At 56.3% G+C, this 25,454-nt stretch overlaps 1 long non-coding RNA gene across 1 annotated transcript; it reads right to left on the bottom strand.

Annotated features, from left to right (window-relative positions):
* Nucleotides 1-10,377: 10,377 nt before the first annotated feature.
* Nucleotides 10,378-24,939, bottom strand: LOC149747812 (uncharacterized). The gene is made up of 3 exons (XR_016395533.1): nucleotides 24,632-24,939; nucleotides 11,200-21,395; nucleotides 10,378-10,704 (listed from the first exon to the last, which is right to left on the bottom strand). It is a non-coding gene; the product is annotated as an uncharacterized LOC149747812 (long non-coding RNA).
* Between the last annotated feature and the right edge of the window lie 515 nt (nucleotides 24,940-25,454).

Raw genomic sequence — 25,454 nt, 5'->3', positions numbered from 1 at the left:
GGAAATGTCCTAGCGGGAGGCTGTGGGCTGTGGAGTCTGGTGGAAGAGGGTTCTAATTCCACTGGACCCTGGAGCTGGGAGTCAACTCTGGGGGAGCCTTTGATTCCCCCTCTGAAAATGGAGAATGTGATGCCTCCTCTTAGGGTCAAATGGGCCAGTCGCTGAGACATTTAGCCAGTGGCTGGCTTGCAGGAATTGCTCGGTAATTCCCAGTGTCTGGGGTCGTGGGTGGAGTTTGTAGGCCTTGAAGCGCCTCTGAAGGTCTGCATTCCAGCTGTGGGGCTGCAGGCCAGCCTTGTGATCTCTTTGGGGCTGAGTTTCCTTGTCTGCAGTGGGGAGGTGCCAGCTCCACCCAGCAGGACTGTTGGGGGTGTCCTGAGAGCTGTGATGGGATGGGGTTCCTCAGGGGAACGTGAACATTTTCCAAAGGGCTCCTCACGGCCCCCCGTCCTCAGAAATGTCCTCCCCTTTCATCCCAGGACCGTTCCTGAAAGGGTAGGAAAATCGCCCCATAATCACCTTCCAGTCCTTACCACCTGGGAGCACCTGCTCATGAGGACATGGCAGTGCCTTGGGACGTCTGATTAGAGCTGTAATGTTTCCAGATTAAAGCCACATCTGTTCTCTCATTTTGCCCTCAGACACCCATGAATGACGTCCTACTGTACCTATTTCACACACGAGAAGACTGAGGTCTGGAGCGATCAGGTGCTGTGCTCAGGGACACACAGCCGGCCATTGCCATGTCGGTGTTAGACCAGGTCTTCTAGAACAGGGCAGGCACATACCTGCTGTCTTGGACATTCTGGTGTATGTCTGTCACCCAGGACAACAATTAAGAGCACCCTCTTTGGGTCTTCCCTGGTGGCACAGTGGTTAAGAATCCGCCTGCCAATGCAGGAGACTCGGGTTCGAGCCCTGATCAGGGAAGATCCCACATGCCACGGAGCAACTAAGCCCGTGCGCCACAACTACTGAGCCTGTGCTCTAGAGCTCGCGAGCCACAACTACTGAAGCCCGTGTGCCTAGAGCCTGTGCTCCGCAACAAAAGAAGCCACCGCAAGGAGAGGCCCGCGCACCGCAGCGAGGAGTGGTCCTTGCTCACCGCAACTAGAGAAAGCCCGTGTGCAGCAACGAAGACCCAACGCAGCCAAAAATAAATAAATTTAATAAATTAAAAAAAAAAAAAAGAGCATGCTCATTTGCTCTCAAACATACCCCGTTGGATTCTAAATTTCACGGTCTGAAACGAGGGTCATGACAGTTTCTACTACATCCCAGCTGATTTGAAAGGGTTCAGCCTAAACGGGGCATCACAGCCACCCTGTAGAATTGGGGGGGGTGGGAAAGGGGAAGAGGGGTTCTCTTCCCAGGTGGTCAGCTGCCCCTGGCTCTCCTTCAGCTGGGTTGCTCTCAGTCTGGCCTTTTCCAGTACTGGATGTGCACGGCTCTTACCACCACCCTCCCCTCTACCCCTTCCTCTTCTCCTCCCCCCTCCCCCCACCAGGCTTCCTGCAGCTCTGGCCACCTGCTTCCCACAGCTACCCCAGAGTCCATAGGCAGGCATCTCAGCAAATGCCCCCCACTGGGCATTCTCCAGGGACAGCTCTGTCTAAAGATATCAATATAGTCCATCTGGTCCTGACCTGCCCTCATCCCTCACCACTGGGGACCCATCTGCACCACCCCCATCCCTCACTGTTGGAGGGATATGTCCTCACCCCCCCCTTCCAATCCCTCACCCCTGGGGACGCATCTCCATCCATCCCCAACCCTTACCAGTAAGGGGAATCCATCTTCACCCTCCATCCCTCACTACTGGGGACCCATCTTCATCCAGATGCCAAGCTCTAGGACCCCCAGCCAAGTCAGCCAGACATCACCAGGTACCACTCTCTTCCCACCTTTGCAGTCATGTCCAACTCACTCATGGTCCCATAGCACTGATGGACCACCAGACAGATGTTCTAGGTCCAGGGGGTGCTGGGGAAAGGAGGAGGGAGCCCCTCAGGTTGCAGCCCAAGCCTGTTGGGGGTGTAATGGAACCCAAGACTCTGTCTGTTGTGGAAAGTGGTTGGTCCCAAATCCACAGAGAACAAGGTTCACAAACAGGAAGAGTCCTGTGGATGGCTTGGCCCCTGGCTGAGCTCAGATGATGGGCTGACGTGGGTGCGGGTGAGTCACACATGGCTCTGGGACAGATCCCCAGGAGTGTCCTGGAAAAGTACAAGCCATTATTTACAAGGCAGCAGGACGCCGGCTTTCTCCAGCATCGTTTGTGGTTGGAAAGCTGCCGCGGCTGCACACATTTCCGAAAATGCCTCCGGTGGGTGACATTTATCAAATCAAGTGCTTTTTAGTTCTAGTCCCCAAATACGTAGACAATTCTCTTCGTAGATAATGTTGCCAGCCCGCCAGGGCCTGTGCAGCTGACTGATCTGATTGCAGAAGATGTCGTTATCTCCTGCCTCCAGAAGGAAAGGAGCGGCGAGGGCGCTGGAGACCTTGTGTGATGTAGAAGTGGGTCCAGCGCGTCCTCTTCCGCCTTTTTCTCCGTTTCCATGGGCTGCAGCACCAGGTGGTGGGCGTGGGCGTCGCACACAGATCTCTGAAAACACCCAGGCCTCCGCGTGCCTTCCTGCAGCCATCCCCGTGCGCTGGACACCAGGCTGGGAGGTGCTGGGACATGTGGGCTGCAGCTTCCCCGGCATAAAGTGCTGCTAGGCGCCCACAGCAGCACAAGGGGCGGTCAGCCCTGGGACCCCACCCAGAGCTCACCCTCCCTCGCCGCCTTTTGGAGGAAGAGCTGGCTACAGTGAATGTTCGGGAACCGGCTGGCTGCCCTCTCAGGCCCCAGGCACAGTCCCTGATTGACACGACAGAAGTGTTTACTGCACTCTGTCTGTGTGCCAGGCCCTGTGCCAGGCTTTATACGGTTGTACTGTTTAAAGATTTTGGTCTCCTCCTGTGTTACAAGCAAGAGTGTTTCCTTGCCCAAGGTCACCCATCTGGTGCTGGGCAGAGCTGGGGCTGCATCCCTCCTCCATCAGCCTGTGCCGAGCACTTGACCCTGATTTTTTTTTTTTTTTTTTTTTCGATACATGGGCCTCTCACTGCTGTGGCCTCCCCCGTTGCGGAGCACAGGCTCCGGACGCGCAGGCTCAGCGGCCATGGCTCACGGGCCCAGCCGCTCCGTGGCATGTGGGATCTTCCCGGACCGGGGCACGAACCCGCGTCCCCTGCATCGGCAGGTGGACTCTCAGCCACTGCGCCACCAGGGAAGCCCTGATTTTTTTTTTTTTAATATAAATTTATTTATTTATTTAGTTTTGGCTACGTTGGGTCTTTGTTGCTGAGTGCGGGCTTTTCTCTAGTTGTGGCCAGCGAGGGCTACTCTTCTTTGCGGTGCTCAGGCTTCTCATTGCGGTGGCTTGCCTTGTGTGAAGCACGGGCTCTAGGCACATGGGCTTCAGTAGTTGTGGCTCGTGGGCTCAGTAGTTGTGGCTCACGGGCTCTAGAGCTCAGGCTCAGTAGTTGTGGCGCACGGGCTTAGTTGTTCCGCGGCACATGGGATCTTCCCGGACCAAGGCTCGAACCTGTGTCCCCTGCATTGGCAGGCGGATTCTTAATCACTGCGCCACCAGGGAAGTCCCGACCTTGATGTTTTTATGCCTGCTCTTCCTCTGTGTACACAGGGGCTGCTCTGCTGCCCACCCCCTTGGCTGGGCTCCTCTCAAGGCTGCCCCTGGTTCTCAGAACAAGTTCAAGGGCCCTTGGCAGGATATCGGGATGGAGGAAACCATCCTGTCTGAGACTCGGCTCTCACATACCTTGCCCCTGACATTCGGGAAGGTATCTCCTTCTCTGGGCTCCTCTATGGGAAGGGCACAGAGAGGTCAAGGTGGTCTCTAGATCCTAATGGCTCCAGTTCCTGCAGCTGTAGCATCTCTCAATGTTCTGGGAGAGGCAGGAGGCCAGTCCTTAGAAGGAGGACTTTAAATAGCACCAGTGGCAAAGCTCTCTATCCCCCTGGACAGCACGGCAGGTGGACAAAGCCTGGCCACACACTGCCTCATTCATCGGCTCTTCTTCACCCGTGCTGCCAGGAGGTAGAGCTGTACATGAACACCGGGTGAAGCAATGAGACCAGACGTGGGAGCCAAGCCCACTGTCCCTCCCCGGAAATGAGAGCTCCTCTCTCCCATCTCTGTGTGAACACAGAGTGGGTGAGAGCTGTGGCATCTCAGATGTTTGAGGTCATCTAATTCCACCCCCCTCTCTGCTGGTGAGAGAATTGAGGCTCAGGTAGGTGATTACTTGCCTGGGGTCTCCCAGACTTGGTGGCAGAGCCATCGAGAAGTTTTGCCATCTTGGACATGTATGTCTGTGGCTGGGTCAGTAATGGAGATGGGCTCTGGTGGGTGTTGAGTTAATGGCCGTGTCTGCCCTGGCATCCTCCCAGCCTGGACTGCATTGTTGGCCTTGGTTTTCCCAAGGCTCCCTCATTGGCCCTGAGCCCGAGAGAGGCCTGAGTGTCCGGATTTCCTCGGGGCTGCTGTGCCGGCCTCTTCCATCGCCTGTCTTGCAGAGGAAGGTCAAACGGCCTGGTGCTCTGGACCAGTGGGAGGCCTGGAGCAAGGTGAGGCAGGACGGAGCCCCAGCTCCTGTGGCAGCCCCACCCAGGCCTTGGGACCCGGGCTTTCTACAGCCCTCCACTGGGGCACAGTTTGCTGGACAGTGGAGCTGCCTGATGAGACATCTCTGGTCTGTTCCCATAAAGCCCCATAGAGCCCACTTCCTCCTTGGCCTCGCCCTGTGCAGGGTGTCCAGTCAACCCCAGGAAGCAGGGTGTGGCCTCCTGGGCCACGCTGGGGGGCGGGGCGGGGGGGGGGGAGGAAGGGAGAGGCGGTGCCTCCAGAGCTTCCCCACCACCACCCCCCCAAGGTGCTCAGGCTGCATTTTCCACACCAACCTAATTCTCCTTCAGATGGAAAGGAAGCGGTAGCAAAGGGGAGGTCCCAGAAGATCTAAGACGCTTTCACAGGCCCTGAGCAATCAGGCGGCTGAGCTGTGAGAAATGGCCAGAGCTCCGGGAGGAGGTGATCGGGGAGGAAGAGTCACAGGCAGAATTCTCCATTGCGCTCTCCTCCCGCCATGTGTGTGAGTCCATGTGAGGGGTCCCCTGGGAGGGGGGCTCTCTCGGCCCTTTCTGCAGGTGCCCGGGCGTGATGGCCCCGGGCCCAGCTGGCGGGGGGAGCCCTTCGGAGCCTCCTTCTGTTTCCTTTCATGCGAATCCCTGACCACCTACTGGGTGCCCTGCCCCTGCTGGGGAGGCAAGGGGACCCCGACACGGAGGGCGAATCAGAGGTTGGCCGGGCTCGATGCTGGGGGCCGGGCAGGAACCCACATGCCTAGACTCACCCCCAAGTTGTCGGGGGCCTGCAGGAAGGAGGGGTCAGAGGTGGCAGCGTGCCCTGCCCTGAGGATGGCCTTTCTGGGGGGAAGTAGCTAACAGAGACAGAAAGCCCACCCTTGAGGAATAGCCCCCCCTTGGGTGCCCTCGACTCACACGCAGGCAGGTTCCACAGCCCTGTAGGGACCCGGGCAGCACCGGGCCTGGCTGAGAACAGCGCACACGCACACCCACCCTCACCCACATGCCCCTAACCTACACCTCGCGGCCAGGCGAGGCCAGAGGCCTGCAGCACGTTCCCCTAACTTCCCTGAGCCTCGGTGTCGTCGCAGCAAACAAGGTGGTCGTGTCACCACCCTGGGAAGTCCAGGCCCACGTGTGCAGCAGGAAGGGGTGAGGGCTGGCCAAAAGAAGCTGGAGAGGGTAACTATTGCTATCACACACGTCTACACACGTGCGCACACCTACGCACATGCGCACACCTATGCATACAGGCACACATGCACACACACGCGTACCCATGGGCACCACGTTCACCCGTGTATTCACACCTACACACATGTCCACGTATCTACACACATCTACTCACATGCACACACATTAAAAACATCTGTGTCTGCTCAGAGGGCTGAGCAGAGGTTTGGCAGGAGCAATGAATTGAGCACGCACCTGGGGACCCGGGAGGGCGGGGCTGGAGCCTGGAAAGAGAGCAGGGGGGCTCCGGCCTCCCAGGCGAGGACCTGCCCTGGCCGAGCTGAAGCTGTGTGGCCCCAGGCCTCCCTCCGAGCCTGCCGGCTGCTGTGTGTCCCTGGCCCCTTAGCTACCCCGGAGCAGCTGCCTTCCCGCCCTGGTCCAGGTGTGGAGGGAGCAGTAAACGAGCTGTCCTCAGCGCCAGGCCCTCCCCACCTCCCAGGAGGCAGCGTCCGAGGACAGCCGGCTGGGGTGGCGCACGGCGGCGCCAGTGGAGGCCAGTCCCTTCAGGGGAATCTGGGCCCCTCCACCCTGCCGTCTGGTCCCCTAGGGCTCTGAGCGCTCTCTTCAAGGCCGTGCCTGGGAATGTCCTACCCTTACAGACCCCGGGGAGACCCCTACACACCCAGCACGGGGTGAGGGGGCGACAGGCCTCAGGGACGGGGTCCTGAGCTCAGGGTGTCTCCTGGGAATGGCTGCTTCCTCCCTCTTTAATGTCCCTGGTAATTACAAGCCCCAGTCAGAGGCCTGCAGTTTTTACTTTCCAGAGCCCTGGCCTTGGAGATCAATCATTACCTGCAAACACTGCCTACTCGTGCTCATGTCGGGTATGAGCCACGCTGCTGGCAAAGCAGAGGGAAGGCGGCAGAGGCGCGAGGGCAGAAGGAAGGGGCTCTGGCCCGCAGCCACTAGAGATGCCAGAACAGGGCTGGGAGGAGGGTGGGGAAAGCCCAAGGACCCGTGAGCCTGGAGCTGGGTGCTTTGGAGCCAGGGGCGGGGCTCACAGGGGCACCGGGGGGAGCGTAGACGGTGGGCGAGCAAATCCACATTCAAGCCCAACTGGCCACTTGATGCAACCAGTGCCCTCAAAACCCTCCCCCAGCCAGCCGCTTAACCCTCCACCCCCCCAAGCGTCTTCGCATCCACTCAGGTGGCCTCTTCTTGGGGCACAGGGATCTTGTCAGCCACAAGGGCAACCAAGGGCACCTCTGACTCGACCTTGGGTATCTGAGAGACCCAGATTCAAGTGCAGCATTACCAGCGGCAGATCTGACGCGTTGCCATTGATCGCTGTCATATATGTACAGGGAGTGACCCCACGAGCCTTTCTCTCTCCTTGGTGCTGAACTGTGGGATGGATTTTAGCTGAATCCTCGCCTGGTTCTACAAGCCGCTCCCTGAGCCTTGGGTCCCCCGCCGCAGGGGAGAAGGTTGAAGCAGAGGCCACTCGGGCCTCGCGCAGCTCTGAGCCTTTTGAAGGACGCTGAGGCCAGCGTTCGCCAGCCAGGCCTCCGTGTGACAGTGAGCTGAGCGACTCCTTCCCAGGCAGAGAGCACCCAGCCCCCGCCCGGCCAAGCCTGGATGCCCCTGCCGCAGAGCCAGGCAGCAGGAAGGCCTGCTTTGCAGAGGTGGGTGTCCAGAGGGGCAGCCTGAGAAACTGCATTTGGCCTTCACTAAAATTAGGTCCCAAGTCCCAGGGGGCAATAGAAATGAGGATGAAAATGAGAAAGCAAATTGAGGGCATTGGAGGATGTTAAAAATATGTGCATGTCTTAATGGAAGTGGTGAAAACGAGGCTCCAATAGACAAGGGAAGCACTTGTGCGACTGTCATTATTTTAGTCGCAGAATCAGAGGGTGTGGGCCTGGAGGGGCCCCAAGGAGCACTTGTTCCACCACATCCCTCATCCTACAGACAGGAAAACTGCCCACAGTGGGCGGTGACGTGTCCAAGGCCACGCACAGGGCAGTACCCGAGCCGTGACAACAGTGTGGGCCCAACCGACCCTCCAAGAAGCCCACCAGTAGGAAGGACCCCCGGGGCCGGGCCACCCCTCACTACCCCCTGAAGGAGAGGGGCTGCGTGGGGCATGGAGGGGTCGCCCTCTCGGTCCCTCATGGTTACAGAGTGCTTATCACATAGCTTGGCATATGAGGTGCGTCATAAACCTCGGTTGTTACTTTCCTTATTACCATTGACCAGTGCGTGGAGTGACGTGAGAGCCATGTTTGCAGATGAGAAGAGAGAAAAGCCAGGCTGGACCCTCCAGGGGAGGCCCGAGCGTGTGGGAGGGGTGGGAGGGCGTGGAGGGGGCAATGGGGGGGGGGTGGGGGAGGCCGAGGGGTGGGCGGGGCTCTCAGACACACAGCCACCGCGGCCGTGCGAGTGCCTCTTGTTAAGCACTTACTACATGCTGTACCGGGCTGGGCTTTGGCTTGAGTATCCTACAGTCCTCACAACAGCCCAGTTAGCAGCCCCATTTCACAGACAGCATCCCGACTGGGGGTCAGGCCAGCGCTGGGCTCAGTGGTCCTCCTTCTTCCCGAGCTTCGAGCTGCGCCCTGGAGCTCCCTCCCTGCCCTCCTCACATGACTGCTGTCTCTGGATCTGAGCCCAGATGGCCTCCCCCCTCCAGCTGAAGCCCCAGCCTCGGTCTTTCACCTCCTGCTTTGTCCGCAAAACCTCCTGAGTCGGGCCCTCTTCAGGAGCCCACGTGGGCCCGGCCTTGGTGAGCAGTTCACCTGGCAGGGGAGAGGGCTGGGCGTCAGGCCTCGGGGCTGGGCCTCGGCTTCCTTATCTGGGGGCTTCCTTATCTGGGACACGAGCCCACCGAACACTCCCTAAATGCTGCCGCTGGGGAACAAGCCCAGGAGTCTCCAGGCAGACTCCCCAGGTCTGGTGCAGGCTCTGAGCCCTGTGTGATGTCCTCCTCCTGCGGCTGGGGCCCTGCCCCTGGGAACTACACATGGGAGAGACCAGGAGATGAGTGGAGAGGACTCCTGTGGGCCCCGAGCACCCGCCTAGGACCCCAGACCCCGTGGGCTCAGACCCACCAGAAAGCCCGGCTCCGAGGCTCCGGGGGAGGGGCAGGGAGGTGGAGGAGAGAAGAGAAAAGGGGGGGAAGATGGAGGGGAGCTCTCTTTCCCCCTCTGGGCTGTACGATCTGGAGCTGTATTGGGGTGATTTTCACTGAAAGTAACAAAACAACGCTGAGTTTCATGATAAAGTCAGTTCACTGTACTGGTCTCTATTTGAAATATTTCTTAATACAAATTCAAATACAAAAATGAATGCTAAAGGGGAGAGCCATTTCATAGAACAAACAAGGAGACGTAATAAAAGCCTAGGTGTAGCCATTTCAGGACTGGTTGGAGGGGTTCCGGCTATTTCTCTGCAGGTCTCGGGGCGTCGCCCTCCCCATGTGCTGGCACAAGAGGGCTGCTCTCAGCTGCTGGAGAGAACACGTCCTCACCCGCCCTCTGGGGACAGAAGGGCTTTCCCAACCCTGATTTGGGGCAGAGCCCTGGTGAGAGGTGTCCCATGGGCCTTGGACAGCCCCGCCAGGCTTGGACAGGCTGATGGAAGCTGGGCTGAGCTCCAAGGCCGGGCTTTGCCCGCTTGGCTCCGAGAAGATTCGGGAAGTGCTGGTCCTGCTGTTCCCGTAGTGGTGAATACACTCGAGCTTGGCCACTCCGGGGTGCCCAAAGCTGCTCTCCCACCTGGGACCTGGGGAGGGTGACCGACAGGCTGCTGAGATGCTTGGCCCACTTGTTGATCCCACAAGCCAGCTATCTGACTCCACGCTGGTGCCGAGGAGAGGCAGAAGCCAGACAGACCCCGGCCAGGGATCACAGTCTAGTGGAGAAAGACAAGCTCAGCAATGAGCCAGACTCAAGGCAGAGTCATGGGGGGAGAGGCCTCGAGGGCTCTGGTAACCAGGAGGGAGGTCTCTCCAGGGAGGGCCCTGGAGGGCTTCTCAGAGGAAGTGGCCTTGGCCTTGGGCACCTTATCCACATGTTACCTTTGGCTACTATTCCCGTGCTTGGAGGTTCTCCGACCCTAGTGTGCGTGACCGTCCCTGGGGCATTCTGGGCCCCAGCCCCAGGGATTCAGATCCAGGAATTCTGCGTGGGCCCAGGACTCTGCAGCCTTAACTGGCTTAAAGGTGAGTCCGGTGCAAGTGGGCTTTGAGTCAGGTCTTCTGAGTCTTTCTGCGCAGTCCCGGCTGCGCAGAAGCCTGCAGAGGCCTGCAGAGGCCTGGGAGAGGGTGTCAGAGCCCTGAGGCCCACGGGGTGGTCCCGGTCACAGAGAAACAGCCCATGGTGGGGGGCGGGGGACTCGTGGAGGGAGAAGAGGTCTGGTGTCCATCCTTAGTGGAGAAGCACATCATCCTTGATGACGTGAAGACCTCAGTCCCTGGTGATGGCGAGGGCAGGGAGGGAACGTAATGTGGGGACAGTCCCCTCAAAGGCCTTGCGAGGTTTCCAGGGTGGCCACCACGTTCTGCTCCCCAGGGAGGAGGGCTGAGGGGTCCCTTCCAGGTCAACTTCCAGGGTTTTCCTACCAGTGACTTCATCGCACTCTGATCCCGAAGGCTCTAACCGAGCATCTGGCATCCCACGTTCCAAGCAGGGTGACAATGCTGGCGACAGCCGCGGGGCTGGCTGCAGGACATAAGCCCACCGGGCGCGAGGCCCCAGAGAGCAGGCCCGACACCACGATTCCCAGCACCTCCTCTGCGGACGCTGCTCTTCATGTGCGGTTGTCCCGGTGGGGAAATTCAGAGCCTCTCAGCGCTGGGTCACGGGCACCGCGGGTCACTGGCCACAGGGAGAGAAAGGCAAGGAGACAGGGTCAGAGCAGGGGGCTATGCGGGTTGGGTGGCCAGATAAAATAGAGGACATCCAGTTCAATCTGAATTTCAGATAAACACCAAATAATTTTTTTGTATGTGTCCCAAGTGATGCTGGATTCTGTGGGTTTTTTTGCTGTATCTGGCAACCGTATGAGCAGGTCCCAGCCAGCGCATCTATTGATCACCTTGATATGCCAAGTGCGCCGCTGAGTAGACAGTTTCTGCTCTTTGTTCTATGAATAGACATTGATTGGGCACCTGGTACACGCCAGGACAGTTCTAGTGGGAGATAGGGATTCCGCAGTGAGCAAAACAGACATAAACCCTGCCCCCTTAGCACTCGCATTTGAGGGAGGGGACAGAAAGTACATAAACAAATAACAATATAATGTCAGGTGATAAAAGGGCTAAGTAGAAAATAAAGCAGGCTAAGGGGGGTGGGGTGGGCTTTGTTGCTAACCTATGTGGGGTGGAAGGAGGTCCTCTGAGTAGAGACAGGCCGGAGGTGAGCACATCTGGGAGAGGCACTGCCGCAGAAGGAACAGCATGTGCAAAGGCCCTGAGGAGGCCGTGCTGGGAGAGTTCGAGGCACAGAGAGTCTGGAGCCACGCGAGCAGGGGGTGGGTGTTAGGGGTGAAGTCCAAGCAGGGGCCGAGCCTGGCAGGCCGTGTTGGCCACGGCAGGGAGTTTGGTCTGAGCAAGATGGGAGCCGCCAGAGGGTTTCAAGCAAAGGAGCGACAGGACCTGCCTTGCCTGTTCAGCCTGTGCACCCTTTACAGGTGGCCAGATGTGGGTTCAGCGCTGCCAGGGAGCTGCCTGCCCTCCTTCCTCACTGAGCTCCAGAAGCCAGTAAAGGTCAGGGACTTGGGGGCAGTGCCTGTTGGCAGTGGGAAGAAAGGGTTGTCTGAAAGCTGCTTGCTCTGAGTGAGAGGTGTCACTGTCCCCGTGCCAAGGAAAGGGGGCGGGGCACCTCCGTTACCGCTCCAAGGACTGGGCCCTGTCCCCACCGACAGCAGCCTCGGGCTCCAGAAGGACTAGCGCCGTTTCTCCCACACTTGTGACCAGATGCTCGTTGAGGAGCCCCAGCAGCTTCCAGACGCAGGAAGGGGCTGGACAGGTGGTTTTCTTCTTCCTTTGTTTTCTCACCCATTTTTTTCCCCATTCCTTCCCCCAGCTCCCACAGATGTTCACTGAGGGCCTGGTAGGGTCTAAGCGCTCTGCCTGATGGCACACACAAGTGATGACATGCTGTGACTGTAGCTACGAGGCGATGGACAGGGTGGGGTGAGGGAGCAGTTGGGTGTGTCAGGTGGGGTCAGTCGGGGAAGCCCTCCTGAGAAGGTGGCGTCTAGAACAAGGAAAGAGAGGGCTGCGGGAAGCGCCTGGCATCTGTACCGCAAGTCCAGGGAAGAGGCGGTCCTGACACCCCCACCTGCCCTCCGGTGGCCACCCCGGCCTGAAGGGAGCCTGCTTCCTCCCTCCCTGGTGCCAGCCTGAGTTTTGAACCCCTTGGAAAGCCTCTGCTTTCTGGGCCCCTTCCCGGCTCAGCCGGGCCTTAGCAGAGCCCCTGAGGCCTGATGAGCACTTGGCTGGAGCCTCCCCGGGCAGGGGCCGCTGTCCTGGAAGGGTGGGGCGTGGGCTCAGAGTGGCCCCTGGACACCCCGTACCCCCCGTCCCGGCCATGCCGACTCTGCAGCCGGCCTCCAGGATGGCTTTCCTCTCTCTTAACGGGCAGGGCCGTTGCCAACTGCAATGGATGAGTTACAGCCAGCCCGCGGGGAGCCGGGCATCCACCAGCCACCTGCCAACAGCCCTAACACCAGCTGGGCTGCGGCGCCGATCAGACCCGGGAGGAGAGTGGGGAACTGTCCGGTTTTTCTTGAAAAATTCTCCAGCAGGGAGCTGTTTGCTGGGCTGTGTGTGCATGTGTGGTACGTATGTGTGTGTGCGGTGTGTGATGTGTGTGTGTGTGCACGATGAGGTGTATTGTGTGATGTGTGTGTGACGTGTACGTGTGTGATGTGTGTGTGTGTGCACGATGAGGTGTATTGTGTGATGTGTGTGTGACGTGTACATGTGTGATGTGTGTGTGTGTGTGTGCGGTGTGTGATGTGTGTGTGTGCACGATGTGGTGTGTTGTGTGATGTGTGTGTGATGTGTACGTGTGTGGTGTGTGTGTGTGTGCACGATGTGGTGTTGTGTGTGTGGTGTGTACGTGTGTGGTGTGCACCTGCGGGTGGGAGTTTTGCCTGTGTGCCTATGTAGTCCTGCGGCGCCCGGGGTGGGGAATGAGGTTCTGTGCTGGTGGGACAAGCCAGGGACTCCCCCTGGGTGCTGCAGGTTCTGTGCCCTTGCTCCCGACCTCTGTCCTTGACACCCTCATGTTCATCACGGCCACCCCAACAGGAGACAGCCAGGTCATACCTGGTATCTGCCCTGTCCCCCCATCCCTGAGGCCGATCCTGCAGCCACTTCTACTCTCTCGGATGTCTCCCCACCCTGGGCGGCAGGAGAAATGGAGGTGGCAGCACGGAGGCCACTGCCTGGAAGGGCTCCCAGGTCAGGGGTTCGGGGGCTCTTTGGAGCGGACCCCCTGAGTCTCCTCTCCCCTGAAGCCTGAGTGGATGTGGGCTGGGAACGTTAGCTGAGTTCTGAGAGATATATGACGGGGGTGCTTGGGCAGAGAATGCCGTTCTCTGACACATGGCAGCCCCTCCCGAGTGCTGGTGGTCCCCTGGTCACCCTGGACACAGACGCTGGCATGTAACCTTTGTCTGCTGACAGGGAAACAAAGGCTCAGGGAAGGTAGGTGGAGGTGGGGTGGCTGAGGGAACTGGCCCTTCCCTCTTGTCACGGCTTCAGAACCGAGATTCCTGTTCAGCTGACCATCACCCACTGTGCACCTGGCACCAAGGCCTCGTTACTGTTAGCCCACTTCATGGATGAGAAAACTGAGGCTGAGGAAACTAAGGAATCTCTTCCGGTGACCACGCTAGGAAGCAGGATGTAGCCTGGGACTGTCTGACTCTCAGTCTGGCCCCCTTCAAGGTCCTCTGGACCAGGTGCTCGTGGGAGGATGGATTGTGTCGGGATGGGTGGAGGCTGATGGGGTGGGAGAGGCCCACAGCTGTGTGGGCTCTGCCAGGTAAGTGCTGGGAGGAGCGGGTGTTCCAGGGCACCCAGGCCCTGTTGGGGTGTGCAGGGGACGGGGGGATGAGTCAGAGATGTCACTAGAAAAGATAAATTCTTCTGCATATGGTGCTACCTTGTTTTGTTTCTAAGGAAAAAGAAGTAACCTTCACCCTAGCCAGGTGAACACGTTTCTTGGGAATTAGTGACAGAGCTGGCCACAGCCCCCCAGCAGGAGGCCACACCATAGTTACACACAGGAGTTCAGAAGCACCTGTCAGCACCCCCATCACAGGACCAGAGCCCACATTCCCTCTGTAAAACTGGCCCTACCCTGGTAGAGCAGACTCCCCCATCAGCCTCTGGGTTCCAGGAGAGGACCATGGCTCTCAAGGCAGCTGGGCTGGAGCCGGGGCCTGGTGAAGACGCAGAGGTGGCCCTTCCCGCTCCTCAGACGGGTCCTTGCCCCTGTACCCCATCCTAGGGGATCTGCTGTCCTCGCCCCTGCAGGGTTTGCCCCATCACTCCATGCCATGGCTGGGACCACAGGGCAGCTCCCAGGTGTGGGACAAGGTTGCCATGGCGACCCACGTCATGGGCCAGCACTCTGAGCTCTGCCGACAGCTTGCTGGGCAGCGCCTCCGAAGCCCTATCACAGAGGTGTGCTTTGTGGCAGCTCAACGTTCAGCCCGTTCTCCCCAGACGTGGCTCTCCAAGGGGTGAGCACACGGTGGGTTCCAAGGCGAGGAGCCCTTGGGGACCTGCCAGCCTTGGGCCATTACCAGGAAATGAATGGCAGGAGGGTGGTCTGATCTGCGGTGTCTCCCGGGCTGGGCTCTGCGCGCCCGGCGCTCACTCTCCTCCGTGCCCACACCCCTAACCACCAAGGCAACAAGCTCCCAGGCTCTGAAGCTAGGCTCCCCTCACTCTGTCGTTCCAAAGGCCCCACGTGGAAACATGTTCTTCCTAGAAGATGTTTTATGATCACGTGTAGCATTTGACAAGGGATGGACTGAGCCAGGCTGTGGGTTGGGCAGTGACTGATTCTGTAGCTGGGGTGCATAAATGTGCTAGAGTCTGCAATGGACATGTCATCACAGGCCCAGATCCGCAAAACCAAGGGCAGACCTGTTTGACTCCATCTGCTGGCTGAGCTAGAACTCCCTGAGCCCTGAGCATTATCGTCACCACCCGCATCATCTCCTCCATCCCTCCCGGCGCTCCCCACCCCATGGTCCTCGCCAACACTTCTGCCACTTCTTATTCCTTATTTGCTGGGTCCTGCCTTGCACCCTCCCATCAGCAAGCACATCTTATCAGGTGTGGCCAAAGCAAAAAAAAAAAAAAAAAAAAGCACAACAGTGAAAAGATATGGCCAGTGACACACAATACAACTGTAGCCTTACCGGATGCACACCGCATGGGGACATCATGGAGTGACAACAGAGAGGGAAGGACGGTGAACTGAGCCTGGCTACCCAAGGCCTGAAGGAGGCAGTGGGGGAGGGGCACAGAAGGGAGGGCAGAATTCTGCTGCAGACCCTTTCAGCGGCCACCCTGTTCTCACCCCCTCTGGGTCTTCCCACTGCTTCCCAGGGTTCCTCTCGATGTTTCTGTGCTGAGCCAGGGCCCCCAGACACCCAGCCAATAATAGCTTCTTAGAAGCCTTTGTTGGGTGCGCGCTGGTGTAATGGACTCACCGAACGTCACAGCCTGCGGGGCACATCCGGAATACTCCCCCCAGAGTACAAAGATGGATCTTACTTTCCTCTGTGTCTAGGAAGATGGCGACCCTCTTGCTACCTGGGGCTGACTTCTCTGCAAACCAGGAAGGACTGATATGTGGTCAGGGAGGTTTTGTCTGCTCTTCTGGAAACGAGGGAGGCTCCGTCCAACGGGATGACTACAGTTGCTGCCCCTACGGTTTCGTCATCACAGTGAGTGAGTTCATAGTTTGCAGGGAGGGGAAGCAGTTTAGTCTCTGCTGAAAGCTGAATTGGCCGGGCTGTACTTGGAGCTCTCTTGGCATCAAAACCAGAACTTACGAAAAACCACACCAAAACAAAACAGAACTTACATTCCTGGCGCACGAGCACACGCGGCTGGGAACAAGTCATGTTCACACTTGTGAGATGCGTGTTCCCGCCACCTCCCTCGGCACTTTGAACTCCCCCCTGGCTCCCCTCCAGCGTGCAGGGCTGCCGTTTTCTCTGGCACCCACTCCCACCTCACGCTCTGTCAAAATGCTTTCAAGAAACGTGAGGACGAAATGTAACTAACATGTACCTTCGTGTGAAAAAGGACAGCAGAGGTCTGAGCAGGCCCTGGGAGAGGCAACTGCACAGGAAGAGAGGAAGAGCCTGGACTGGGAGATTCACACTTCCGTCGAGGCCTCACCCTCCTCCTGGGGCCGCCACCACCATGCTGGCCTCGGGGAACCGCTTTGACTTTTAGCTTCTCTGAGCTGGGAAGTAGGCATCAGTGGCCTTGGTTTCCTTATGAGGGATACCTACCTCTCCATCCCCGAAACCACCTTCCAGGAACAGGAGAATCAGGTCACGACCGTTAACAGAAAGGAGTTTTGCAGACTGCAACTCAGGCCACATTGTTATGTATCTGTCTGAGTCTGTTAAATCAGATGGTATTAAATTTAACTTAATGGCATTTATTTATTCATGCAATAAATATTTGTTGAGTGTCTACTATATCGATATATGTATGTGTCACGGGCTGACCAAAGCAACCAACCATCCTGGTTTGCCCGGGACTGAGGGATTCAGCGGGACTCAAGACTTTTAATGCTCAAACTGGGACAGTCCCACGCAAACTGTGACCGTGGGTCCCTCTGGACAAGGTAGAGGTCTCCGTCCTAATGGAGGGGAAAGGCGAGCAGGAAGAAAGTAACCCTGGCCACCACCACCAGTTCTAACCTTCAGGGTGATGGTAGTAGGAGGTGGGGTCTTTGGGAGGTGCTTAGGTCATGAAGGTGGAGTCCTCATGAATGGGGTTAGTGCCCAGAGAGATCCCTTCCTCCATGTGAGATTACAGAGCCGTGAGAAATAAATTTCTGTTATCTATAAGCCACTGGTCTACAGTATCTCTGTTATAGCAGCACGAACAGACTAAGACACACAGCCAAACCCAAAGGATTCATGTGATGGGAGAAACCACGAAGTCATATGGCAACAGCATGAATATAGGAGGGGTAGGGTTGGGGCCAATCATGCACTGACCACGTGGACACAGCCATCCCACTGTGATGGGTCAGGTCTAGGTGACAAACCCATCCCAGGGCCAGGGAGAGGCTCAGACACTCTGACAGACACACCCCAGAACTAACTGGAATATCAGGAAAACGGGCACCTCCCCAGCTGGAATAGGGTGCTGGGCAGACAAAACCTCACAGACATCCTCTACAGACAGGAAGGCAACTAATGGCTCCCGTGGGACAAAGGCCACCAAGGGGCGTGAACACGAGCTGTGGAGCTCAGAGGAGACAGTGCAGCCTGGAGTGGCCAGGAAAGGCCTTTCTGGAGCGAGGCACACAAACTGAGCCTCGAGTGTGGGTGGAGGGGCATTTCAGGCAGAGGGAACCAGCTGTCCGCAAGCGTGAGGCAGACCTCTGCTCAGGGTTGGGGGTGTGGTGAGGCAATGAGGCAGGAGACAGACAGGAGAGGCAGGCAGCCCGCAGATCACAGAGGGGCCTCAGGCCAGGGGGAGCGGTCTGGAGTTTGTCCCAAAGGCAATGGAAATCCCTCATGGACTTTAAGGAGGGGTGTGGCGTGATCCCCCCGCAGATGGGCAGGTGGCACTGACAGCAACACGGGGAAAAGTGGGAGTGAGGGCTTTCGTGTCAAGACTGGAGACCGTTGGGGATGGAGTCACTGAGGCTGGAACTAGTAAAAAGGGGACACACAGAGAGTAAATCAGGAGACATCTAGCACTTTAAAAGGGTAAGGATTGGTTTCTCTCTGATCGGAGATGAGGCAGAGGGAGCGTTCAGAAGGAAGCCAGGTGCCCAGATAAGGAAAGCCAGCTCATACATCTCATCAGTTCAACACAGCAAAGCTTACATCCCGCTCAGCAGGGGTTCAATCCGGGTGTCCTAGGCAGCTGCAAGCAGGGACTTAGGGATCCAGGCTTCTTCCCTCTTGTAGAGCCACCCTGTATGACACGTGGCTCCCCAGGGTCACCCTGGGGGTTGCCCTGCCCTCTACCCACTAGAAGAAAAAGGAGGAAGAGGAGGGGGAGGGTTTTATGGGCCAGGACTAGAAGATACATAGATCACTTCCACCCAAGTTCCCCGGGCTCCGTCTCCATCGCATGTCCACACCTAGCTGCAAGGGAGCCTGGGAAACACAGTCCAAACTGTGTGTCCAGGAAGAAGAGGCAACAGACTTGGTTTTTGGCCTGTCCCACACCAGGTTTGGGGCTTGGGGGAACCCAGGCAGGGAAGACTGGAGGGGGAGGAAATGTGTGAAGGGATGGTCTGGGTGGCCTTAGGGACATCTCAGCTTGTGTCTACGTGGATGCATTGGCGAGAGTTGAGGCCATTAGTGGTACAAAGAGCAGAGGTGACAAACCTGGGGAAGACCTCTCAGGAGGCTCTGAACAGAGGAGAGACTTTGTACAGTAGTCTGAGATTTCAAGTCCAGAGAATGTGACCTTTATTCTGGGGACAGTGGGGAGCCATGGCAGATCTTTAAGCGGAGGGGTGACCTACACAGAACTGTTTCTTCATAGAAGATAACGTTTGTAGGTTTCAGGGATTAAGACACGGATGCTTGTGGGGTCCTGGGCCACACAAAAGCCTGACAGGCTCAAAAGAGCTGGGGTTGCCCCTAATCCCCCCACCCCCTGCACATACACACACTAGAGGTGCCGGCCTTGCCCAGGACTCGGCCCCCTGGGCTTTCAGGGCCTTCCTCACTCGGTCACCTCCTCTGGAGGAAGAATTCAGCTCAGATTTGCCGAGAATCCCTGAACATTCTAGCTGCCTCTGCTACAAGTACCCAGTGGGCTCCATTTGAAGAAAACCCAGGATAGAAAACCCCACGTGTGTCAGCGCCCTTGCCGCTATTCCTGGTCCAGATGAAACAGTCCTTGGCAGCTAAGTCGCCTTGCAGATCCTTTCAATACATGCCTCCTGATGCATTTGAAATATTCAGTTCCACAAACCCTTATTAGGTGCCAAGCGCTGTGTTGGGCACCGAGCTGGGGCCCCGGAGACCGCACCCATGAGAAGAACTCCCCAGTGACTCTGAGAAGGCGGGGCTGCATCCAGGGCAGGGAGGGGCCCGTTCAGCGTGACCCAAGGGCACTCGCCTGGCGGAGGACACCCCTGCACGTCCCTGGAGCCATCAGCTTCCTGACTTGCCTAAACTCAGCAGGATTTCCAAACAGCACCTCTGTGTGGAGCGAGGCTCCCTGCCTGCTGGCACCATCAGCTTATCTCTAGAGGCTGGAGGAGCTGCCAGAAGAGAGCTCCCCTCTGTGTCGGGTTACACCCTGGCTTTGCCCTTTAACAGCTGCCCTGCGTGAACCAATCCCTCTCCTGCTTCTGCCCTCCATCTGCTCCCGGGAATGGGTCTGTGGGAACTAAAGTTTCCCTAGCTGTCGGGGCGGAACCTGTCAGCCTCCTTTCTCCTACGTCTGAGAGGAGGCTCGGTGCCAGGACCTGAGCTCTAAGGATGGAAAAGATACTCCGCCTCCCTCCAGATGCCCCCAGCCAGGTGGGAAGGCAGAATCCTCGACACTTAGTGCAGCAGCCTGGTCCCCGGACAGAACACACACCCTGGAGGGGCGGTGGGGGCAGAGGCGTCCTGGGCAGGCGGTGAAGCCAGGCTGGGGCCGGACGGCTCCTGCTGCCGGTGTGCACACTGACCGGGTCAGGACTCCACCTCCACCTCTGCCCCAGTGCCCACCTCAGCCTGGGCTCCGTGTACGTGCCAGCTAAGTGTGCCAGCCCTTGTGCTGAGAGCAGTCTGCAGAGTCTCCCGCCAATGATTATTATAATACACGCCCCTGATTCAAAGAGGCCACCTGCTAAAAGATGTACCTGCAATTGCAAAAGAGCATGAGGGGAGGGGATAGACCAGACGCAATGACAAGATTCATTAGAATTTCACACATCTTATCGTGTGTGTGTGGCTGGGGGTTGGGGGGCAGCTTAGAATCAAGGAGACGTGGTGAATGAAGATGACGCACGAGGCAAACCGTACCTCAGAGTGTGCAGTGCGGCAGTTCTCAAAGTGGGATCCAAGGGCACCCCAGGGGTTCCCCAAGACCTTTCCAAAGGATCTGCAGATCAAAACTATTTCCGTAATAATAGTAAGACGTTATTTGCTTTCATTGTTCTAGTTTGCTCCTGAAGGTACAGCGGAGTTTTCCAGATGTGGGCACTGTTATAATAAATGCAGAAGCAGGTATGTAAATCCTCGATCAAGCCAGATGTTAAAAATATTTGCAAACAATGTAAAAGAATGCCTGCCACTCTTCTCACTAAATTTGCTTTATTTTAGAAAATATAAGGGGTTTTTTTTCATGTAAAATGTTATGATGTAAAGGACTTATTATTTTTAAGTTAATTAATAAAAATATCTCTGAAATTTGGAAATTTTAATTTCGATTACAATATATTGATAAATATAACCCCCATACATAGAGTATCTCTGGCGTCCTCTATAATTTTTAAGAGTGGAAGGGGTCCTGAGACCACGAAGTTTGAGAATGCTGGTCTAGAGCCAGCCCTGCAGAGCATGGAAGCTACTGAGGTGTCAGGTGGGGATGCTGCAGACAGCTCTGAACTTGGAGCAGGAGACAGGGCTCGTGGCAGGCTCTGCAGCGCCAGGCCCACGTGGCTCTGGGCAAATCACATGGTTCCTCTGGACTCCCATCTCCCCTCCCTGCCGGGGGGAAAGGGAAATCCAGCCCGCTCCAGAGGCAGCAGGACCCAAGAGGAGGCCAAACGTGGGGAGGGGAGCGTGGCTTCGAAGCTGTAAGCACTGCAAATACCGGCTTCATCACCGTTCACGTGGCTCCCTGGGCATCAGGGGCGTGTCACCAACGAGAAGCCAAAACTACAGAAGCTGTGTCACTGGCAGGCAGGGAGTGGTTTCTTATGCACACGCACACGCACACGCACACCCATTGCGGGAAGCGCCCAGGTGCCGGCCTCTTTCTGGCCCCCAGCTCTGGAATAAGTCAGATGAGCCAGGTTTTCTGACTTTGAAAGGTGGAGAGGGAGTGAGGGCGGAAGGCAGGCCAGAGGCGTTCCTCTCTGCTGGTCCTCAGTCCTGTTCCCAAGCAGGTGGAGCTGGGTCAGGTCTGGCAGCGAGAAGGATCCCACCCTGTCAGCTCCTGGGGTGGTTGAGCCCAGCCCGTGCCAGCCACTCTGTACCCCCAGGGTCCTTGGGCACGCAGGGCTGGACACATGGGCATGGAGGGCCGAGGATGGAAGGTGCTGTGGCTGACCGGCTGGGTGACCTTGGGCATGTCCTTTCTTCTTCCAGGGCCTCAGTCCACCAGCTGTGAAATGAGAGGGCTGGAGTCTGCTGTGGGGTCTGAAGCCTCCCACGGGGGGACCTCACCCAGGTTTCTAAGGGCTTCTGCCTGAGGAAGGTGCCCAGGGACCAAGCCCTCAAGGCTGCCTGGCTCCACCTGGTACCACTCCCCTTCCTCAGGCCAGCCAGGAGCCTTATCGGGCCAGCCCTGCCCAAAACATCCCAAAACAGATATTGCAAACCTGGTATCCCGCTGAGTGGGAAGCGTGTGTGTGTGTGTGTGTGTGTGTGTGTGTGTGTGTGTGTGTGTCCCTACACTCCCTCTGCTTCCTGGGAGCACTTCCTTCCGTTGTGAGACTTAGGTCAGAAGGATCATGTATGACCCACCTTCTCCTTCCCAGGAATTGGAGTCAAACGCCCAACTGCAGCAAAGCTGGCCCGCGGAGACCACAGCCGGATGGGGAAGGTTCCTTCCTAGGAGGACAGCGTCCCGCAGGGCCAGACCACACACGCCCCCTGGGCTGCACACGCAGTCAGGGGAGGGACTCGCCTGGCCCTGCTTTTCTCTTTTTCCTTCAGACTGTCTGGCCGATTCATATTTTCCAAAAGCCTTAGTGACCTCACCATCTCTTTATCATGCCTGTGGTTGAGTTAACATTTTTTTTTCCAACTTCCTTTTACTCTTTCCAACTGAGTTAACTTTCCACGCTCAAGGCCACATTACACACCAGAGACTCCCTCCAGGCAACAGTGGCAGCACTGGTTCAGGCTGGGCTCTGAGCGGGGGACCCTCAGCCCTCTTCCCCCAGAGCTGAGCCCCGAGAAGGAGAAGGTAGGGCTGGGGGGAGGGGGCCCAGGGACCCAGTCTAAAATAAGGAGGGCTTAAAACCACCACCACCAACAACAACAAAAAACGGACCTCCCTGGCGGTCCAATGGTTAAGACTCCACAGGGGCTGTGGGCTCGATCCCTGGTCGGGGAAGTTCCATGTGCCACGGGGTGCGGCCCAAAAAAATAATATAAAAAAAATAAAATAAAATAAAGAGGGCTTCTCCTGCTCAACCCCACACTCCCCACTGAATGGCTGTGGCCCCCCTCCCCTCCTACTGTCCACGCAGAGCTCATGTCCCCAGCCCGCCCCCTCTTTGCCAGGAAAACCCCTACGCATCTGTCAGGACACAGCTGAGGCAGTGCCTGCTCTCAAAGCCCATTTGAGGCTCCCAGTTTGGAGTGGATGCCCTTCCCTCCCTGGTAGGGTTGAATCGTGTCCCTTCCAAATTCATACTGTCAAGTCCTAACCCCCAGTAACTCAGAACGTGACTGTATTTGGAGAAAGGGCCTGAAAGAGGTAATTAGGGTGAAATGAGGTTGTGTGAATGGGCCCCAATCCAACATGATTGGTGTCCTTATAAGAAGAGAAGATGAGGTCACAGAGAACTCAGACAGAGGGACGACCCCATGAGGACACGGGGAGAAGACGGCCAACTACAAGCCAAAGGGGGACACTCAGGAGAATGCACCCCCACCGACACCTTCATCTCAGACCTCTGGCCTCCAATTCTGTTGATTAGGCTCCCCCCCCATTTGCCATGGCAGCCCCAGGAGACTAATATACCCCCTATGCTCTCCCGCCTCCCCGATTCCCTCCGTGCCAGCGAGCACCATGTTGAAATGCTTTCTTTACCTTGACATCTCCTGCTGTGGATGGTGACTTCCCTGCAGAGGAATTCATCTCACCATCAGTGCCTGGATGTCTAGGTATTCAGGGAATGCTTATTGGAGGGAACTAAACTTTTCTTAAACCAAATACACACTTTCTACAGCTCCTAGGTTCATGGAAGAAATGAAGAGTGGGCCTGGGCACACAGACTCTTCAACCCTCTCGAAGGTTCCGGGGGCACCTGACAGTACATTAGCCTCCATTTAACTGATGCTCTGCAGCTCCAGGTGATGCCCACTGGTGCTGCCAGTTCTTGACTGCAGCACCTCCCTGGTGTGCCTGCGTCATCGGGCTGCTACGGCCGTTTGTACCTGTCCCCCTGTCAGTCTGTTACATCCCCAAATCCACTTATGTCAGTTATGCTTGTTATTAAGCATACATAAAATGATAAAATGTGGATTTAAAGAGTTGTTTCTCTGAACGCTAAATTAAATGCTTTGAAAATGATTAATTCTAGGTGAGTTGCTTTAAATAGATTGCTGTTGAATTAGGCTTAGTGCCATAGCCAGTCTCCAGGAGGGCCCCCTTCGTGTTCACACCTTGTGTAAGCCTCTCCCACACTGAATCAAGACTGCTGCATGAGGCCGAGAGACTACGGTGTGACACCCAGTGCCTTCTGAGGTGAGGTCACAGAGGTATTGCAGCTTCTGCCTGGTTCCCTTGGGTCAGTTGCTCTGGAGGAAGCCGTCACACCATAAGGACATGCAAGCCTCTCGGAGAGCCCCACACGGAGAGGAGGTGAGGCCTCCTACCGCCAGCCGGCACCAGCCCCGTGAGGGAGCAGATGCGGACGTGGACCCTGCAGCACCCCGAACCTTCTCGTGAGGGCAGCCCTGGCCGCCGTCTGGCAGCAGCCTCATGAGAAAACTTGAGCAGACCTGTGTGGATGAAAAATACGTTGCCTGCCATTTCAGTTAACAAAGAACGTTACTTTGGGACTTCCCTGGTGGCTCAGTGGTTAAGAATCCGCCTGCCAATGCAGGGGACACAGGTTCAAGCCCTGGCCTGGGAAGATCCCACATGCCGTGGAGCAACTAAGCCCGTGTGTCACAACTACTGAGCCTGTGTGCCACAACTACTGAAGCCCACGCGCCTAGAGCCCATGCTCCGCAACAAGAGAAGCCATGACAATGAGAAGCCCACACACCGCAACGAAGAGTAGCCCCCGTTCGCCGCAACCAGAAAAGCCCGTGCGCCGAAACAAAGACCCAACGCAGCCAAAAATAAATTAATTAATTAATTAAAAATAAAAAGAACATTACCTTCCATCAAGCCATCAGCCGATGGTGCACCCTGGTGGGAATTCGGGATGGAGAAAAATAGGATACTGGCCCTAGATAGTTCAGATGTATATGAAAGGAATAATTTCAATGAGCCCTGACTCTTGCACCTGCCCATACATAGAAAAGCACTACAGTCATTAACTCGAGATGTTTGGTTTTTTTTGCAATTAGCAGCAATCTTTTGATTACTTTTTTCTTTTCTTTTTTTTTTTTTTTTTTACAATAAAAATCTCTTATATGTCCTGGCTCCTTCCTTACCTCTTTGGCACCATCCTTCAGAATTCTCTGAGAGGCTGTCTCCCGGGCTATGGTCCTTAGTCAGTTCCCCAAATAAAACATAAGTTGAAACTTTCAGGTTTTTTTTTTTTTTCCAGTCAACACGTGAATAATCCAGTTGCTCCTGAATTGCTGGTCGCAGACACTGAGACAGAATGAACGATTCTCATTGCTTCCAAGCACTAAGTACTGAAGGGATTTTTTACATAGCAGTAGATAACCAGCACACACAGGGAAAAGAACCACAGAAAAAAGAAGAACAATCTAAACGGAGCCTGCACTCAGGTTGTTTCACAAATGCTTTTCAGTGTTTTTCAGATTTTAAAGAAACAGGAAGTAGGAGTCATGAGTAGTGCGGTGTGGGGGCCGCCTGTGTGAGAAGAGCCACTCGTGCTCCAACCACGTGACCCAGGCTCAGAGGAGGCTTTGCCCCGTCATCACAGTTGACTGACGAATGTACTTCTATATGATTTAAGTTAAAAATGTCAAGATATGTTTGAATTTTTTTTTTAGGCTGAAGAACAACTTTAATTTATTAAGACTTAATAAGACATAATATATAATAATGAAAATAATCAAGAACTAATAATGTATCAAGAAAAAGGATTAGCACTGACTGATACACATAACTGAAAAGCCCAAGCATGGCTGGATTCCAAGACTCAGATGATGCTGTCAGGATTCCAACTCCCTCCACCCCTTGGTCTAGCTCCCTTCCCTCTAGGGTTCACTTTCGTACAGACGCTCCACACGTGGTAATCAAAGTGCCATTCAGCAGCTCTAAGTTTAAATCCTACCAGCAGTA

Source organism: Delphinapterus leucas, chromosome 13 (genome assembly GCF_059928025.1).
Source record: "Delphinapterus leucas isolate spDelLeu-1000000601 "Yukka" chromosome 13, BTC_Dleu_Yukka2, whole genome shotgun sequence".
In the NCBI taxonomy this organism is placed as follows: Eukaryota; Metazoa; Chordata; class Mammalia; order Artiodactyla; family Monodontidae; genus Delphinapterus; species Delphinapterus leucas.
The sequence above is the reverse complement of the archived record's forward strand: the minus strand, read 5'-3'. Positions and strand labels throughout refer to the sequence as shown.